Source organism: Psittacula echo (genome assembly GCF_963264785.1).
Source record: "Psittacula echo genome assembly, chromosome: 2".
In the NCBI taxonomy this organism is placed as follows: domain Eukaryota; kingdom Metazoa; phylum Chordata; class Aves; order Psittaciformes; family Psittacidae; genus Psittacula; species Psittacula echo.
This window is the reverse complement of record NC_137737.1, coordinates 116,229,371-116,249,344: the sequence shown is the minus strand read 5'-3', so window position 1 is coordinate 116,249,344 and position 19,974 is coordinate 116,229,371.

Sequence of the window (19,974 nt, the reverse complement as noted above, 5' to 3'; positions counted from 1 at the left end):
TGTAATTGGCTGAAGGGCTAACAAATGACCTAATATTCTACTAGCGAGGATTTATCCAGCTGCTCACTGTTATGATTAAATAGGACTAATCCATCAGATGAAAATTGCTTCGCTGGCTCAAGAAATAAACTTACCTGTTTCTTAATAAACTTACCTGTTTCTTAATTTTGCTTTAATTTTATTATGGGAAGATAAAGCTCCACTTCTCTAAACCTAATGTTTGCTCTAAATTATTAACGGATAATTTTATAAATTAACACATAACCCTACTCTCATGGAGCTCTCATGATGCTGCTGTTTCTGATCTTTATTTAAAGCTGTGAATTAAAACAAAGCACTGGAAGTCACAGACTTCTGATCAGTGAATATATTTCATACCAGCTGGAGAGCCTTTTCCAGTATTTGACCTCTGAAATAGGAAGCTACCACAGCTATAATTAGCATTTGATTGATCACAATATATACATATCATTTTTCCATTTCTGATAAATGCTTTGCATTGTAAGATAAATATGCCCAATTAAATTGTAATCAATATGATTTTTGAAGTAATTTGGTCCCCATCATCAAAAATAATATAAAAGGAATGTTAAAAATGATTGAACCTGTGACAGTCCTCGCCTCATTTCTGTTCTTTCTCCTGATTCAGCATCTCAGAATCCTGCCCTTAAATCCTGGCTGGCACACAGGCTCCCTTTTCTCCTGACCACCTCAGTATCACAGTATGCTAGAGATTGGAAGGGACCTCAAAAGATCATCTAGTCCAATCCCCCTGCCGGAGCAGGAACACCTAGATAAGGTTACACAGGAGTGTGTCCAGGCGGGTTTTGAATGTCTCCAGAGAAGGAGACTCCACAACCCCCCTGGGCAGCCTGTTCCAGTGTTCCATCACCCTCACTGAGAAGAAGTATCTTCTCAAGTTTAAGTGGAACCTCTTGTGTTCCAGTTTGTACCCATTACCCCTTGTCCTATCATTGTTTGCCACTGAGAAGAGCCTGGCTCCATCCTCGTGACACTCCCCCTTTATATATTTATATACACTAAAATAAGGTCACCCCGCAGTCTCTTCTCCAAACTATAGAGACCCAGCTCCCTCAGCCTTTCCTCATAAGGGAGATGCTCCACTCCCTTAATCATCTTAGTTGCCCTGCGCTGGACTCTCTCCAGCAGGTCCCTGTCCTTCTTGAGCTGAGGGGCCCAGAACTGAACACAATATTCCAGATGCGGTCTCACCAGGGCAGAGCAGAGGGAAAGGAGGACCTCTCTTGACCTACTGACCACCCCCCTTCTAATACACCCCAGGATGCCATTGGCCTTCTTGGCCACAAGAGCACAGTGTTGGCTCATGGTCATCCTGCTGTCCACTAGGACCCCCAGGTCCCTCTCCCCTACACTACTCTCTAACAGGTCATTCCCCAACCTATACTGGAACCTGGAGTTGTTCCTGCCCAGATGCAGGACTCTACACTTTCCCTTGTTATATTTCATCAAGTTTCTCCCTGCCCAACTCTCCAGCCTGTCCAGGTCTCGCTGGATGGCAGCACAGCCTTCTGGCGTGTCAGCCACTCCTCCCAGCTTAGTGTCATCAGCAAACTTGCTGAGAGTACACTCAATTCCCTCATCTAAATCATTGATGAATATATTAAATAATACTGGTCCCAATACTGACCCTTGAGGCACTCCACTGGATACAGGCCTCCAACTAGACTCTGTCCCATAGACTACAACTCTCTGGCTTCTCTCCTTCAACCAGTTTGCAGTCCACCTCACTACCTGATCATCCAGACCACACTTCCTCAATTTAGCTATGAGGATGCTGTGGGAGACTGTGTCAAATGCTTTGCTGAAGTCAAGGTAGACCACATCCACCGCTCTGCCATCATCCATCCACCGTGTTATTTCCTCATAAAAGGCTATGAAGTTGGTCAAGCATGACTTCTCCTTGGTAAAGCCATGTTGACTGCCCCTCATAACCCTCTTATCCCTGATATGCCTTAAGATGGCACCAAGGATAAGGTGTTCCATCACTTTCCCAGGGATGGAGGTGAGGCTGACCGGTCTATAGTTACCCAGGTCCTCCTTCTTGCCCTTTTTGAAGACTGGAGTGACATTTGCTTTCCTCCAGTCCTCGGGCACCTCTCCCGTTTCCCAAGACTTGGTAAAGATGATGGAGAGTGGTCTAGCAATGACTTCCACCAGTTCCCTCAGCACCCGCGGATGCATCCCATCTGGACCCATGGATTTATGGATGTCCAGATTGATCAACTGGTCCCTAACCCAGTCCTCATCGACTAAGGCAAACTGCTCCGTTGACCTGACTTCATCTGAGGTCTCAGGGGTACAGGGCTCTTCAGGACTGCCTCCGGCAGAGTAGACTGAGACAAAGAAGGCATTCAATAACTCTGCCATCTCTGTATCCTCTGTCACCAGGGCACCCATCCTGTTCTCCAGTGGGCCTACCTTGCCTCTGGTGTTAGTTTTATCTGCCATGTATTTGAAAGAGCTCTTTCTGCTGTCCTTGACCCCTCTTGCCAGATTTAATTCTAAGGAGGCCTTAGCCATCCTAGCTGCCTTCCTACATCCTCTAGCAGCAGCCTTATATTCCTCCCAAGTGGCCAGCCCCTCCTTCCATGACCTATAAACTCTCCTCTTCCACTTGAGCATACCCAGCAGTTCCCTATTTAGCCACGCAGGTCTCTTGGCCCTCTTCCTTGACTTCCTACGTGTCGGGATGCTCTGATCTTGAGCTTGGAATAAGCAATCCTTGAATGCCAACCAACTATCTTGGGCCCCTTTACCTTCAAGCAGCCTTGCCCATGGGATTTCCCCCAGCAATTGCTTGAAAAGGCCAAAGTTTGCCCTGCTGAAGTCCAGGGTTGCAATTCTACTTGCTATTCCACTGGTCCTACCACACAAGATCCTGAATTCCACCATCTCATGGTCGCTGCAACCAAGGCAGCCCTCAACCTTTACTGCTTCGACCAGACCCCTCTTGTTAGTGAGGATGAGATCCAGCAGCGCTCCTCTCCTGGTTGGCTGATCCACCATTTGCATGAGGAAGTTATCATCCATACACTGGAGGAACCTCCTGGACTGTGGCTGGGTTGCTGAGTAGTCCTTCCAGCAAACATCAGGGAAGTTAAAATCCCCCACGACGACCACGTCCTGTGACTGTGAGGCCGCTCTCAGCTGCCTGTAGAAGGCCTCGTCAACTTCCTCACCCTGATCTGGTGGCCTGTAACAGACACCCACAACAGTATCGCCCCTGCCAGCCTGCCCCTTAATTCTCACCCACAGACTCTCAACTCGCTCGTCCCCTGTCCCTGGACAGAGCTCAGTACATTGCAGCTGCTCTCGCACATAAAGATCAACCCCACCACCCCGCCTGGCTGGCCTGTCTTTCCTGAAAAGGACATAGCCCTCCATGACTATATTCCAGTCACGTGAGCTGTCCCATCACGTCTCTGTAATTGCACCAGATCATAATCTCCTGACTTAACACAGGTCTCTAACTCCTCCTGCTTATTTCCCATGCTGTGTGCATTGGTGTACAGGCATTTCAAGGAGGGAGCTGAGCTCACCGATTTCACCCTAGGATTATAGGAGGCCTCCCAGTCTTCATCAATCCTAGAGTGCTGCCCCACTGGGGCAAGCCCAGTTACAACCCCATCCCCCTTCGAATCTAGTTTAAAGCTCTCCAAATGAGCCCTGCTAATTCATGCCCCAGCATCCTTTTGCCTCTGTGAGATAAACCTTTCCCACGTGCCATCATCCAGACTGGAGCCTTATAAAACCAGCTGTTATCAAAGAACCCAAAGCCCTGCCTAAAGCACCAGTCTCGTAGCCAATTGTTTACGGACTGAATTTTCCCATTCAATCTCACATCATCACCGGAAGATGGAAGAAGCGAGGAGAAGATCACTTGAGCCCCAGACTCTTTCACCATCCGCCCCAAGGCCCTGTAGTCTTTCTTCATCCCCCTCAGACTGTGGGAAGCAGCTTCCCCCCCACCTCTCTGGAAGACCAGCAGCGGGTAGGAGTCTGTCGGGTGCACCAGGCTGGGGAGCGCCCTGGTGATATCCCTGATCCGGGCTCCAGGCAGACTACACACTTCCCTATGATGAGGGTCAACTCTGCATATCGGGCCCTCTGTTCCTCTCAGAAAGGAATCGCCTACGACAATGACCTTTCTTTCTTTCTTGTCAGAGGCAGTCTTGAGGTGCGAAGTCGACCGCCTTTTCCTATGTGACCTTGTAGGCCGGCCCTGCACCACATCCTCACCTACCTCTCCTTCAAGATCCAGGGCCTCAAACCTATTACGGAGGGGCACCTGGGGAAGCAGGGCAGGAAGGGAGGAAGGTTGCCCATGACTCCGAAATGGAACTCGCTTCCAACCCTCATCATCTTTTTGGTCCCTTACCTCTGGGCGACAGCTACAGGGCAGGGGCTGTCTCGGGCCATCCCCCTCTGTCTGAGAGGACAGGGGGTCCATCCCCTTTTGGGGGGTATCTCCCTGGAACCGTTCCGACTGGCACGCCAGGGAGTTACTCCACCAGTCCATCTCCCTTTCACTGTGTATGTGCCAGCCACAGATCACTATTCTTTAGGATTCTGCTACTGGAGCTAATGGGGCATTTTCTACCTCATCACTATCTTTGCCTTAGTCGTCCTCATACTGAGGAGAAGTGCGATTCAAAGCCTTGAGTGTACTGCTATCAAAAGAACTAGAACTTTTAGTATCAGACAGTGTACTGCAGTATATTATACACCTTTGGCTAATTTCACAGTGCTTCAGCAAACAGTATGGGTCTAGTGCTAGTAAGCATCACTTGATCTGCTACTAATTACTGCCACCAGAATACATATATAAAAAAAAATAACTAAAAAGAAGGAGAGAGAAAGGAAGAAAGCAGGAAAACTGAACAGTCCAGGAGCTTCCACTTAGAGGAGGAGCTTGTTATGAATCCATTTAATGAGAAGAATGTTCCTTTTCTGGTGACATTTGTAAAAGCCAATTTCCAACACAGCATGTCTTTTTGCACTGAAATACATGACAAATCTTCCCTATAAAGCCATTCAAGAGCTTAGATCCATACAGACAAACAAAAATTAGTCACTGTGGCAGCATTTTCCTTCCCCCATTGCTCAGGTGACCTCCATCAATATCGTGGTTTACTTCTGTTCCATATGGCTGAGATCATGTTTCAGCATCTTGCTCCTGGAGATTGCTATGGCTTCGGTTCTGGGACAGCTTCACTACTGAACCCATGAAATATAATGGAAATGCTGGAAGATCCTTCAGGCGTGTTTGCTGGAATGGACCCTTAAAAGAAATAGAAGACCAAAGACTGAAGAGTTTGTGAATGTAAGATCCAACTTCCAAGTCTCTCTTAATTTTCAAAACACAATGTAGTTTAGCCACCAGAGAAATGGAACAGCAACCAAAGCTGTAACTTGACTTGTATTTCCCCAGATGGCAGTATCAGAAACAGCCTTTACAAGATCTAACTGGCCAAATAAAAGGTCAGATTTTGGTGAATCGCACTGTTTCTTGGATCTGACAGAGTACCTCTTACAAGATGCATGTTTCAGCATTAGAAGAGTTCACAATTTTACTCTGTTCAAATCAATAATTGCAAGCCTACTACAAACTGTAAGTATACAAATAATCAAAAGAATCAAAGAGTATCAAAATGATTAATATTTACTCTTAAATTTAATTTACATTTCTTTTAATGAATCAAAAGTGTGCTTTTTAGAGGAAAAATCTGCAACCTTGTTTAGTCTGATTTTCCATCTGCTCAAATAGAAGGCAAAAACAGAAGAAAGCACTAGCAAAAGGTGCTATTTATGTTAAGTGCAAGTGAATATTATTACTGAAAGAACTGTGTATAGATCTGGTCCTTCAGCAAGAAACTTTGACTTGAGCCAGCCTACTGTCTCGCCCAAGGGACCCAATCACCAGCCATGGGTTCAATTCAGTGTTCCTGACATTTGGTCCTTAACTCTCTCTGACATCTGTGGGCCCCCTGGGACCAAGCACTCCTGGCAGAACAGGAGAGATGGCAGCAGTTCCAGGGAATTGGTTTCGCGTGGGTAGGGCGAGTATTTTCTAGTGCTAAAATTCGTGGTAGTCAGCTCCCTGCTACGATCTCTCCCCACATCCTGTCTTCATCTTGAAGATTACATGAAACCTGTGCTCTGTGTAAGGCTCTGAAAAGCTGATCTAAAAAGGCATGTCAAGGCTTTTACTGTCATAAGAAACAGAGGCTCATAAAATTGTGATTGTTAGGCCTCCTCAGCCAAGTGAAGCCGGGGAAAAAATACGTATCTAAAGGTTTTAGTAAACACATCTGAATTTGCCATCTTGGATAACTGAGTACTGCAATAAAATGCCAAGGAGAGACTAATACATACTTACACGCTACTAATTTCCCGGTTTCAATAAATCCGATACAATAAAATTGACAGATGCTGTTTTACCTACTCAAGTGATTCATGAAGGGTCTGAAACTGTAATGCTGCAACAAGATATGCCATCTGTGCTAGGGTTTGGGGCTTTATTTAAGTAAAAAGAATTGACTGGCCGAAAACTGATGACAGCTCATGATTTGCCTAGCACAAACTGAGAAACTTGCCATCTTTACCTATACAAGTAAGACAATTACTGCACTTGCCTATTATTTTGCTATTCATTGTCTACCCAGACTGTTATTTTCAAATGCTGAAAAGAAAGAAAAATAGAACAAAGAACTAATTGAAATTTAAAGCAAAACCAGATATTTTTTCATGTCTCCTTTTAAAATTATGTTAATTGGCATGCATTTTTAATGACAACATTAGCAGCAAGTAATAAAAAGTCAGCAGGATCTACACATGGATAAATAACAACACACTAATGATAATTACATAAACCTTCTGTGTAGTGACATGTGGGTCAGGAATTGAATTTGCACTCTCAAATTAAATCATCTATCATGCCCCCACATCATCAGTAACAAATGTCACTGGTAGGTTTCATTCTCCCGTATCCAGTTGAAAATAATTCTCATAAGACCAGCAGAACATGGGGCTTCCGAACAGGACTTTATTCTGTAGTACCAGGAAGCATTTGACAGAATAGTCACATGAAATGGGCTGTTTGGGAACTCTGGAAATGGCATCTGCTCTGCCTCGCTTTAGGCACAGGTAGGAATATGGTTTGCTTACAAAGCCCGCAGTCCTGAGCTACACCAACATATGAAAAATAGAAGCTAATTTAATACCTGTTGTATTGAGTATAACTGGCAGCATTTGTGTAGCTGGGGGCTGCATGGGAGAAGGTCATGAGTTACCCTGGGCAGGTAACAGCTTTGAAACTGATGTGAGCTACCCATTGCCTGCCAAAACTTCAACATCAAAAGAGCATGTGGTGACTCTGTTCAAATGCATTTCAGGAAAAAATGGCAAATGTAAAGGGCAGGGGACACATGGGGAGATGCTTTCAGGCAAGTGCATAGAGGAGCCACAAGAAAGGACACGTTTTGGAGAATAGAGGTGACCCATGTCAGCTTGGGGACAATCTCAAGGGACTGCAGCCAGAGGTGACCCATGCCGTGGCAGAGGCACCCCTCAGGGACCATGGCTGTGGGTGGCCCTCACTGGAGCAGGGGAGAAATGAGGAAGGAGCAGCAGAAAGAAACCGTCAGGCACAGGACCTGCCTATGGGCTCAGTAAGGAGAGAACTGAGTATAATCCACAGCAAAAACAAGGCGAGATGACACTAATAAGAAGAGAGCAGAGATGTTTGACTTAAGATAAGCCTGGGAAAGAAGAAAAGAGGGTTACTTAAGTGTTTGATTTCTCATTTATGTTACCCACCCCAACACCTGAATCAGAAGATGGTGTTAATTGGCAGTAAGTAAATCAAGTAAAAATTCTACCAGTTGAGACTGTTTTGCCCATAACATCTGTGTCTTTTCAGCTGCGGTTGCTGAAATAGAAAAGATCTAGTGAAATGTTCTGTCAAGCTTGACTTATAAATTTACAATGGATGATGGAGAATCCACCACAACTTTTGACGCTTCAGGACCTCTCTACCATTTATCAGTTTCCTGTCACTGTTGGAAACATATATTTTAAACTGCTCAGTTTATCTTCCAACCAATAGATTCTGTTATACCTTCAACAAATAGAGTGAGCTATTAATAATCCATGTTCAAGTCACTTCTTTAACTACCTTCAATATTTAGATACTTTGAACCTTCAGAGTCTTTTATCTTCAGCTTTTCTAGTGTTAAAATCATTCTGCAGTTACTTGGCCATTTCTTACTAGGTTTTCAGTGTTATACATTTGTTACAGGCACCTGAATTGGTGGGGTTTAGCAGAATACGCACAAAAGTCAAACAAAGCAGTAATATTATGTTTACATTTCAATACAAATCTAAACAGGATTATCTGTTGCCTAGAGTTACATTAACTTGTTAAAGACAGTCTATTATAGAATCATAGAATACTTAGGGTTGGAAAGGACCTTAAGATCATCTAGCCCCAACTCCCTTGCCATGGGCAGGAACACCCCACACTAAACCATGTCACCCAAGGCCTCATCCACCATGGCCTTGAGCACTGCCAAGGATGGAGCATTCACAGCCTCCCGGGGCAACCCATTCCAGTGCCTCACCACCCTCACAGGAAAGAATTTCTTCCTTATATCCAATCTAAACTTCCCCTGTTTAAGTTTGAACCCATTACCCCTTGTCCTGTCACTACAGTCCCCGATGAATAGTCCCTCCCCAGCATCCTTGTAGGCCCCCTTCAGATACTGGAAGGCTGCTATGAGGTCTCCACGCAGCCTTCTCTTCTCCAAGCTGAACAGCCCCAACTTTCTCAGACTGTCTTCATACAGGAGGTGCTCCAGTCCCCTGATCATCCTCATGGCCCTCCTCTGGACTTGTTCCAACAGTTCCATGTCCTTTTTACGTTGAGGACACCAGAACTGCACACAATACTCCAAGTGAGGTCTCACGAGAGCAGAGTAGAGGGGCAGGATCACCTCCTTTGACCTGCTGGTCACGCTCCTTTTGATGCAGCCCACAATACGGTTGGCTTTCTGGGCTGCGAGCGCACACTGAAGCCGGCTCATGTTCATTTTCTCATCAACCAACAGCCTCAAGTCCTTCTCCGCAGGGCTGCTCTGAATCTCTTCTCTGCCCAACCTGTAGCTGTGCCTGGGATTGCTCCGACTCAGGTGTAGGACCTTGCACTTGGCATGGTTAAACTTCATCAGGTTGGCATCAGCCCACCTCACAAGCGTGTCGAGGTCCCTCTGGATGGCATCCCTTCCATCCAGTGTATCAACCGAACCACACAGCTTGGTGTCATCGGCAAACTTGCTGAGGGCGCACTCAATCCCACTCTCCATGTCACCGACAAAGATGTTGAACAAGACCAGTCCGAACACCGATCCCTGAGGGACACCACTCATTACTGGTCTCCAGCCGGACATCGAGCCATTGACCACAACTCTTTGCGTGCGGCCATCCAGCCAGTTCTTTATCCACCGAGTGGTCCACCCATCAAATTGATGTCTCTCCAATTTAGAGACAAGGATGTCATGTGGGACAGTGTCAAAGGCTTTGCACAAGTCCAGGTAGATGATGTCAACTGCTCTGCCGCTGTCCATCACTTCCGTAGCCCCATCATAGAAGGCCACCAAATTGGTCAGGCAGGATTTCCCCTTAGTGAAGCCATGCTGGCTGTCACCAACCACCTCCTTGATTTTCATGTGCCTTAGCATGCCTTCCAGGAGAATCTGCTCCAAGAGTTTGCCAGGCACTGAGGTGAGACTGACTGGTCTGTAATTCCCTGGGTCATCCATTTTCCCCTTCTTGAAAATAGGGGTTATATTTCCCTTTTTCCAGTTGTCGGGAACTTCACCTGACTGCCATGATTTTTCAGATATGATGGACAGTGGCTTAGCAACTTCATTCACCAGCTCCCTCAGGACCCGCAGATGGATTTCGTCAGGTCCCATGGACTTGTGTATGTTTAGGTTTTTAAGATGGTCTCGAACCAGATCCTCTCCTACAGTGGGCCTAGGGTCTTCATTCTCACAGTCCCTGCGTTTGCCTTCCAAGACTTGGGTGGTGCGGTCAGAGCCTTTGCCAGTGAAGACCGAGGCAAAGAAGTCATTAAGAACCTCAGCCTTCTCCAAATCCAGGGTAGCCTGTTCTCCTGATATCTTCCGGAGGGGGCCTACATTGTCCCTAGTCTGTCTTTTACTCGCTATGTACCTATAGAATCCCTTCCTGTTATCCTTAACATCCCTAGCCAAGTTCAATTCTAACTGGGCCTTAGCTTTCCTAACCTGGTCCCTAGCTTCCTGGACAACATCCCTGTATTCTTCCTAGGCCGCCTGTCCCTGCTTCCACCTTCTATAAGCCTCTTTTTTCCTTCGAATTTTCCTGAGCAGGTCCTTATCCACCCAAGGAGGTCTCCTGGCCCTCCTGCTGCACTTCCTTCTAGTTGGGATGCAACACTCCTGAGCTTGTAGCAGGCGATCCTTGAATAACAACCAGCAGTCTTTGGTCCCCCTGCCCTCTAGGGCTGTATCCCATGAAACCTTACTAAGCAGGCTCCTGAAGAGGCCAAAGTCTGCTCTCTTGAAGTCCAGGGCAGTGAGCTTGCTGCATGCTCTTCTCGCTGTCCTGAGGATCTCAAATTTGACCATCTCTTGGTCGCTGCAACCAAGGCTGCCCTGGAGCATCACATTTCCAACCAGCCCTTCCCTGTTGGTGAGCACGAGGTCAAGCATGGCACCTCTCCTTGTCACTTGCTCCTCTATTACTTGCAGAAGGAAGGTGTCTTTCACACAATCGAGGAACCTCCTGGATTGCTTGTGCCGAGCTGTACCATCCCTCCAACAGATCTCAGGGTGGTTGAAGTCCCTCATGAGAACAAGAGACTGAGGGTGTGAGGCTTTTCCTATCTGTCTATTAAATTTGATGATTGCACATGGAAGAGTAACACACATTTAATACAGCCTTTGTGTCTGAGAATTTAACCTTGGACCAATATTTGTTTTGTTAATTTGATATAGACTCATAGAATCTTAGAATAGTTAGGTTTGGAAAGGACATTAAGATCATCTAGTTCCAACCCCCCTGCCATGGGCAGGGACACCTCACAGTAAACCATGGCACTCAAGGCTCTGTCCAATCTGGCCTTGAACATCGTCAGGGATGGAGCATTCACAGCTTCCTTGGGCAATCCATTCCAGTGCCCCACTTTCACTCAGTTTTCATGGAGAAAATACGCATTTCTTCTCATAGCTGGTGCAGGTACACAAACAGTGGGGAAGCCATAGTTTCCTGAAAGTCCAGTTATACTTTTCAAAGTTCAGTCTGATTCTCAGAAAGGATAAACTAAAAATGGGGTTAATTACGTAGCAAAGTACAATACGCACTTATAGTTGAATATTGGGAAAATGTAGCCAGATAAATATTTCACATAAAATGTAAAGAATAAGCATTTACTTCTCAGATTAACCTGTCCCCTTTTTTTTCCTTAAACTACAAATATTAACTATGTATAGATCATTAATAGAATGAAAAAGAAGGCATAAAATATAATTGCCTGTTAGATCACCTCTCACCTCTTGAATATTTCTTGTCATTATCAGAACTCCATCAGAGTAACTTCTGATTTCAAGAAGTTATTTTTATCTTGAAATCCTAATTCCAAAAGTCTTAATAGACTTGGTCCAAGGCAAAGTTGCATTTGTTGATGTGGACTAGAGAAAAACAGGTGATTAGCCCAAACAAAAGTTTGCTTTATGTTTTTGCATCTCCACTTAAATAACTTCCTGGAGTGCAGTCACCTTTCCTAAAGCAATGACAAGAGAAAAGGAGCTATAAGTCACTGAGGACACTTGCCTCATTCAGCACTGTGTTTCAGGAAAAGCAGATTTAGACTTATTAGAAATTACATCTGCATGGCTAAAGGAATTTTAATTTAAATTCATTCAGTCTTATTGTTCAGTGCCTATTTGCTACTTTGGAACAAGTTTCAGTGGGATTTACGGATCCATAATCTGTGGATTGATTTTCACTTTTACCAATGAAATCCTATGCAAACACATTTTTTACAAGCATTATTCAGGCTTACTTCTCTTGGATATAGCATAAACAGTTTTCAAAAGAACCATTTTTGTCAGAAATGTCACCTGGGCTTTACCCAAAGTTACTTCTTAAGCGTACCAAAATATACCTTGGAATCTGGCTCATCAAATATCCTCATCAGATGTTTTCAGAGGCCAAAGTGGTGGTTTTGATTCTCTTGCAAGCCAAGATTTGCTTTCAATGAAGAATTAGAGGTGAGGTTGATGCATGACTCTAGTATGGAATTGGGAAGTGCTCAGAGTATGCATTCAGCAGCACTGGAACCAATATTTTAGATGTAAATCTTAGTCACAAAGGTTGAGTGCTCAGTTAATACCTAGGACAGCATCTCCTTTGCCATATATAACTTGAATAGGAGAGTACTGAGGAAAGCCAGAGATGGTATGAACACGATGTTCATCAAGGGAATTTTCCTTTTTTGTTCTTCACTGAATGTTCTTCCAGCAGGAAGTGGTGGGACTGTGCTTCACACAGATCATATAAGCCAAGAATGAGAAGGATTGTGTTGGGAATTGTGAGACTGCATAAACAGGGTTTTGGGGTTTTCACAGTCTGTGATTGAAAGCAAAGAGAAGAAGGAGATGTTTTTGTTTTACAAGAGCATGTAGTGACAGGGGAATGTCACTACACAAGGGGGAATGGCTTTAAGCTGAAAGAGGGGAGACTGAAATTAGACATTAGGAAAAAATTCTTCCCTGTGAGGGTACTGAGACATTGGCAAAGGTTGCTCAGAGAAGCTGTAACTGCCCTATCCCTGTCAGCATTGAAGGCCAAGTTGGATGAGGCTTTGAGAAACTTAGTCTAGTGGAAGATGTCCCTGCCTGTGGCAGCAGGGGCAGAACTAGATGATCTTTAAGGTCTCTTCCAATCCAAATAATTCTATGATTCTATGATACTCAATAGCTAAATAATGGAAAACAGAAGAAGAAATTCTCATTGTTACTACTTGTAAGTACTAATCATTAATAACTAATAACTACTACTATACTCTTGTATATTATATTATATTCTTTTTAGTATATAAAGAAATAACTCTTTTCTTTATTGTAATAAAGTTTTTGTTTCGTGTTAGAAGGAATTTTTTTTCCCCAAATTCTTCTAACTATTTTTCTATTTTCCATTTTCCTGACAGCTCTGCAGATGCAAAATTGCAGAAACAGAAACCACACAGAGCTGGTACGTGGTTTTGATGTACTGTCAAATACTGAGGAGTCCTATTAAAAGACCAGAATATAGTGAAAAAAACAAAATAAACATAAGAGAAAATGGTAGTCCTTATGTTAGAAAGATGAAATTGGAAAAAAAAGATAAGACCCTATCCCTATTCACAAAAAGAGGAGCTACTTGTTCATCCATGCAGACCTCCTGCTGGAGGACCATTCTTGAGATCAGAGTAAGTCATCCTTGAAAAGCAGCCAGCTCGCCTGGACCCCTCTTTTCTCCAAGGCTCTATCCCATGATATTCTCCCAGGCAGATCCTTGGACTTGCAAATGTATAAAATAACCACTCTTCATTTGTTGCACACCAAATTCGTCTCCATTATCCTGTTTAGATGAAAATAATAGGAAAATGAGGACTTTTCTTAGAAACCAAACACAGCCTGGTTCCCTCACAATGTCAGCAGCCAACAAATGTTGAGCAATTAAACTCTGAGGAATAAAAAGAATTAAAGGAAAGGCAGCAGATGCAGGCGACACAGCAGCACCAGACAAGTTAAGAGCAGTAAAACTGGAATGAAAGTAGACATGGAGGAGATTGAACCAGAGCGTTAGAAGAGGAACTGGAGAAAGGTTACATTGAGGAGGCAGAGAAGACATAATGAAAAAGTGAGAGTGTTTACACTATGAATGTTCTTACCTGGTGAGAAATCCAATATTGAGATTTTGCAGAAGACAATGAAAATTTCCAAACTGGAGAAATTAATTATTTTCTTTATTAAAGCTCTCCATTCTCCTTTCTATCTTCTGTGAAAGAAAATCTGGCTTTCAGAAGTACAGTTGACTAACACAGCATGTTCAGAGAGAATGAAAGAACCAAATTATACTGAAATAAAGTTTAGGTGATAGATGTGTAATGTTTAGGCCAACAGTACAAGCAAGCCACATCTGTGATTCCTTCTTGAGAACATAAGTGTGCTAAGCAGCTGAATGAGAAAAACTACTGGGAAACACACCAATAAGGAGATCATGAATAAAATTTGCAGCTATATTAATCTTAGGCTTATAGCTTCTCAATAAAGCACAGTAGCAAATGATAGGAGGAAGGGTATGTCCTGAAGATCAAAAGGCTAAAATAATTCTTTGCAGACTCAGCCCCATTCTTAAGGTTACCGTATTATTGCCTGAGATTTTCAGGCTAAAAGTGTGTCTATAGTGCACACGCAGCAAGTCTGATATACCCAGAATCCATCAAATTTACTTATGACCAAGGTATGCCCATAAAATTAATGCTTCTCAAGTCCTTGTACGCTTTATGCTTGTGCCTTCACACATCACCTATGCAACTCTCATACGGGAAATGAAGCCTATATATACACATCTTGACGGACACGTTGGCTGCACCTGTGATTGTAAATCAAGAAGAGTCCAGGACCTTTGCCAGCATTTATACATGATCATGCCTACTAATAGGCTAAAGGAATATCCTCTGCTGAAGTTCTGCCCTCTGCCAAGAAGCACCATTCCAGGAAAGTCCTGAGGCTGGATCTGCAGCTGGATCTGGATCTGGCGCTGGAGCTCACAAGCATTTCCATGCACAGGTAACTCCATAGCTTATCCAGAGCCAGCATGGCCTGCTGATCAGCAAGAAATTTGGGGCAAGGTCCTCCTACCTACTAGGGTAATACTTCTCAACAGAAAAAGACTTTGGCAGATATGCTCTGTGACTAGGATGTAACTTACATGCATAGCATATCCAATGCATAAGTAATTAACAAGTAATGGTGATAAACATAACCCACATACTTTGGTACAGTTTATGTGCTTATGCTGGGTAATGCAGCTGCATTCCCAGTTCCTTCAGTATGAATACTGTGGATTCATGCACCTTCTAGTGGGAGGATGAATATAAAGTATGTTAATAACTCTGAGGGTATAAGGAAGCAGACAATTATATAGTAATAATTTTAATATAATAAAATACCAAGTACTTTATTAATAAAACCCTAACATTTCATCAGTAATAAACTTACTTCTCCATGTCATCAATCTTCAATATAAAAAGTCCATGTGTATAAACCCCACACTCTTTGACAACATTTAGCATCAAGCAGCAGAAGGATTAATTTTGAGGCACAGATAAGGAGCATTTACTTTCTAAATGTCTGATTTGCATTTATTTCTTTTCCACTCCTGCATCCACTGAAGCTGAGACCTATCCTGCTTGGTAGAATGATAAAGCATTTATTTTCTGCACAGCTCCTTGGCGAAGTGACAGGGGCATCACTGCACCAGGCTGATAGCAGCAGCTGCAGTGTGCCTTTTGCTGCACTTAGCCTGGATGCTCAAATCTGGGGTCCTCCTGCACATGCATGTCAGTTCCAAACTAACCTCGATCTATCTTAAGCAAAAAACATCAAAACATAAATAATGCCACTGAGTTTCTTTGTTTTCTGTTTATGTGCTTTGAATATGACTGTCCCTGAAACAAGAGTTTTTACTTCATGCACTTGGAATCCTTCTGAATAAGGAGGCATAAAAGCATGTAGTAATGTTAGGGAAAACTAGTTTCATGCTCACTGACAATTGACAGAGACTGTTATGCAGGTAAAACAAAGGTTAAATTCATCTCAAACCCTATAATAGGGAACTAGTATGCAGTTACTCTTTCTAACACTGGAGCAAATAACTACAAGCTGCATAGCCACAGAAAAGCAGACAAAAAAATACTGAATCCTGCAAAATGTGTGGTTAAGGAAGAAAATGCAGCTAATTTTAATCCCCTCCTTATGACAGATGAATTAGTCCTTCAAAATTATTTTTGTACAGTGTCTGAAGGGCATTTAATCCCTTAGGCTCTCCAGTTTTTAGACCATACAGGCACTATGCTCATTATTACTGTATTGTTTCACTCTAGTTAGTATATCAGTTCATTTTCTGCTGTTCAGTACGAACCCCTCTTTTTGCTTCAGGGCTAGCCTTAGCTTGATAAAAACATGTGCTGTGTCAAAGCACTGTTTTCTTCACAATTTGTCTTTATGATCTTAATGTCATAGTTCATCTCTTGTATATTGTATATTATTAATCTTGAAAATCTTTAAATCCATTTGATCTTTGATTTTTTTAGAAACTTTAAATAATGGTTGGTAAGTATTTTAACATTTAGTTTTAAATTACTTTATGGGCTTGGATTGTTCAGGGAGTTTTCTTGTGTTTCTTTTTCAGTCCAACCAAAATGTTGAAGAAGTAAGTCAATTATACAGCAGGGAAGTGGTAAGCATAGCTAGAGGACAACTTCTAATAATGGTTCCTCTTCATGAGCACTTCTTTCCTTGAGGAAAGGTAGTACACAGAAAGCTGTAAGCTATAGTACAAGCATGTAAGACTGAAATCAGAAAGGCCAAGCATAAAATTAGGCCTGACCAGCAAAGAACATTAAAAACAACAACAAAAGTCACTCTTGAAACACAGAGATCAGCAGTAAGAGGAACACCAAGATGCCAGCTGATCAGCTACTTAATGGAGAGGGAAAGCCATCCCTAAAAATGTGGACTATGAACAGATAATTAGCACAATTGGTACCAGAGACAAAAGGGTACTAACTCAGTATGAATAGACTAGAAAGCATTTGTATGAGTGATATGCTTTAAAATTACATGGGCCTTCATTGGTTAGCACTTGAAGAGGTGGCCAATTCAGTCACAGGGCCATCAGGAGTTATCTTCCAGAACTGGTGAAAATGAGTGAAGCAAGGAAGATTGGGGAAGGATGAACATCATAACCACTTGGATTTCAAAAGAGGAAGAGCTAGGGAATTAGTACCACCAGCTTCATTTCACTCTGGAAAAATTCTAGCACAAGTTAATGGTTTATAGTTGCAGTCAGAGATTAAGTAAATCAGTTAAGGTCAACATGAATTTGTCAGGAAGATGCTGGGTTAACCTGGTCTAACCTTCTTCTGTGACAGAGTAACAGGCACCAGAGACCGAGGAGCAGTAGATTTCACATCTTGACTTGAGTAAAGCTTCTAGCACTACTTCAATGACATTTTCATAAGTAAGCTGGAAAAACATGGTCTAGACAAAACTGTTACCCATTTAGACAGAAGTGGGTGGAAAATCATTCTCACACAGTTGTAGCAGCAACCACAGCAGAGTCAGTTCTGGCACAGCTCCAGTTCCTTCCAGCATTTTAGTTAATGTGATGGGTGATGGGACAGCAAGTTGTGAACAGGAGGATGAGGCTCAATGACCTTTTGAGGCCCCTTCCAACAGGAATTAACCTGTGATACTGTAGTACTGATTCTCTGATTATACCTACTTGGGAAATACTGTCAGCTTATTGACAGGTAAGACTGGAATTTAAGATGACCTGGACAAGTTCAAGTTATGATTGAAAAGCTTAGGGTAACATTAAGCACTGATAAATAGACTATTCTACACTTAGAAATAATTATTTATTCAAATACAGGATGGGGAAAAAGCAACTAGAAGAAGTTTTACTGGGAAGGATGTAGGGGTTATTAGGACCAATGTGAACCAGAATCATAGAATCATAGAATAGTTAGGGTTGGGAAGGACCTTAAGATCATCTAGTTCCAACCCCCCTGCCATGGGCAGGGACACCTCACACTAAACCATGTCACCCAAGGCTCTGTCCAACCTGGCCTTGAACACCGCCAGGGATGGAGAATTCACAACTTCCCTGGGCAACCCATTCCAGTGCCTCACCAACCTTACAGTAAAGAACTTCTTCTTTATATCCTTTATTAACTTTATATAATCTAAACTTCCCCTATTTAAGTTTGAACCCGTTACCCCTTGTCCTGTCACTGAAGTCCTTAATGAAGAGTCCCTCCCCAGCATCCTTATAAGCCCCCTTCTGGGACACAGGAGCACAATTTTAGGCTCTAAGGCATGCAAAGCAGCCCTACGTCTCTGCTCGTGCTCAGCTGAGATAATGTATTCACTCTCGGGAACTGAACAGCAAAAAAGATTTGAACTAACTGGAGAGAGTCTGCAGAAGATCAATGAAAATGGTACGAGATTGGAAAACATGACCTATAAAGAAAGCTGAATATTAGGATTGTTTAGCTTAAACAATGGGAAACCAAGAGAGACAAAGTAACAGCCTAACTATCTAATAGGCTGCTGGAAAGAGGAAAGGAAAAAGTTATTTTCAGTGTCTGTGAAGCATAGATAAGACTGAATGGTCTTAAACAGCAGCAAGGAAGATTTGGGTTAAACGTTAGGATAAGCTCTGTAGCTCTAAGAACAGTGAAGCACTGGAACAAACTGCCTTGGTGAGTGGAGGCCCTGCAGAGTGGGTGAGGCTGACCACTGTCAGCAGGACTGCAAGCCTACAGGGGACAGTGGTGACAAGCTGGCCTTGATTTCTGGTAATCCTATTTTTCAGATTCTATAATCTATCAATAAAATCAGCATTCTTTTTGCAGCACCAGAAATACCCTAATATTTAATCCCAATTTAAGCATACTTCATAGCCCAATTTCCTATCTCTCCTTTGGTAGTCCTTAAATATATATATAATATTATTTTACATATAATATATTTATTATATTTATATAATATTTATATATTATTATCATTATATTATTTATTATATTTATATATTTTTATTATTTATATTTATATATATTTAAGCATATCACAATCATCAGATGCCAGAGAGAAGAACCCCTTGTGACTGATACCTCACATGCATTTCTTTCTATTCCTCCCAAGCACTATTTCATTTTCTGCCTAAGTGTCTATAAATCCTTTTATATTAAATATTGAAGTACCATTGGCAGTGGTGTACATATCATTCCTCCTTACTGTCACCTGCACACTTCATGAAGATCTTGATAATATTTCTCTGAAAATTTAGAAGATGCAGAATGCAGAAGGTCTGTTCCTCAGTTCCAGTAATACTGTACGAAGTCCCTTGAATCATGTGGCTATTTTCACTGCCCTTTGATTTTAAAGGAACCAGAAAGACAAATGCAGGTTTCCGCTACCCAGATGAATAAATTCTAGGTAGCATTGACATATTTAACTGAAATAGGTGCCACTGAATGTATTTCTAGATTAATTTTTTGAACTGTCCTATGCAGCGGAGAACATAAACCAGGGTTGCCTGGCAATACAAGCAAAGACTTCTAGAACCAGGAAACTAAAGCAAGGATCTTAAATTCCAATTTTGGAAAACTAAAGCAAAGACCCTTAATTTGAAAAATGTTGAGCATACAGTGACTTTGAAATTTGCTAACCACAAATACTGTAAAGTGCCTTCAAACAGCTCTTCAAACAGCCAGCAAATTATGCAGTTGTTTTGTTTTGTTTTGTTTTCCTTTATACAAATGCACGTAGTATGGGGAATAAACAAGAGGAATAAGAGATGTGTGCACACCTATGGGGGTATGATATCATTGGAATCACAGAAACATGATGGGATGGCTCCTAGGACTGGAGGGTTAGATAAAGAACTGGCTGGATGGCCGCAACGTCCAATTGGAGACCAGTAACCAAGTGGTGTCCCTCAGGGGCTGGCGTTGGGACCGATCCTGTTCAACATCTTTGTCAGTGACATGGACAGTGGGATTGAGTGCGCCCTCAGCAAGTTTGCCGATGACACCAAGCTGTGTGGTTCGGT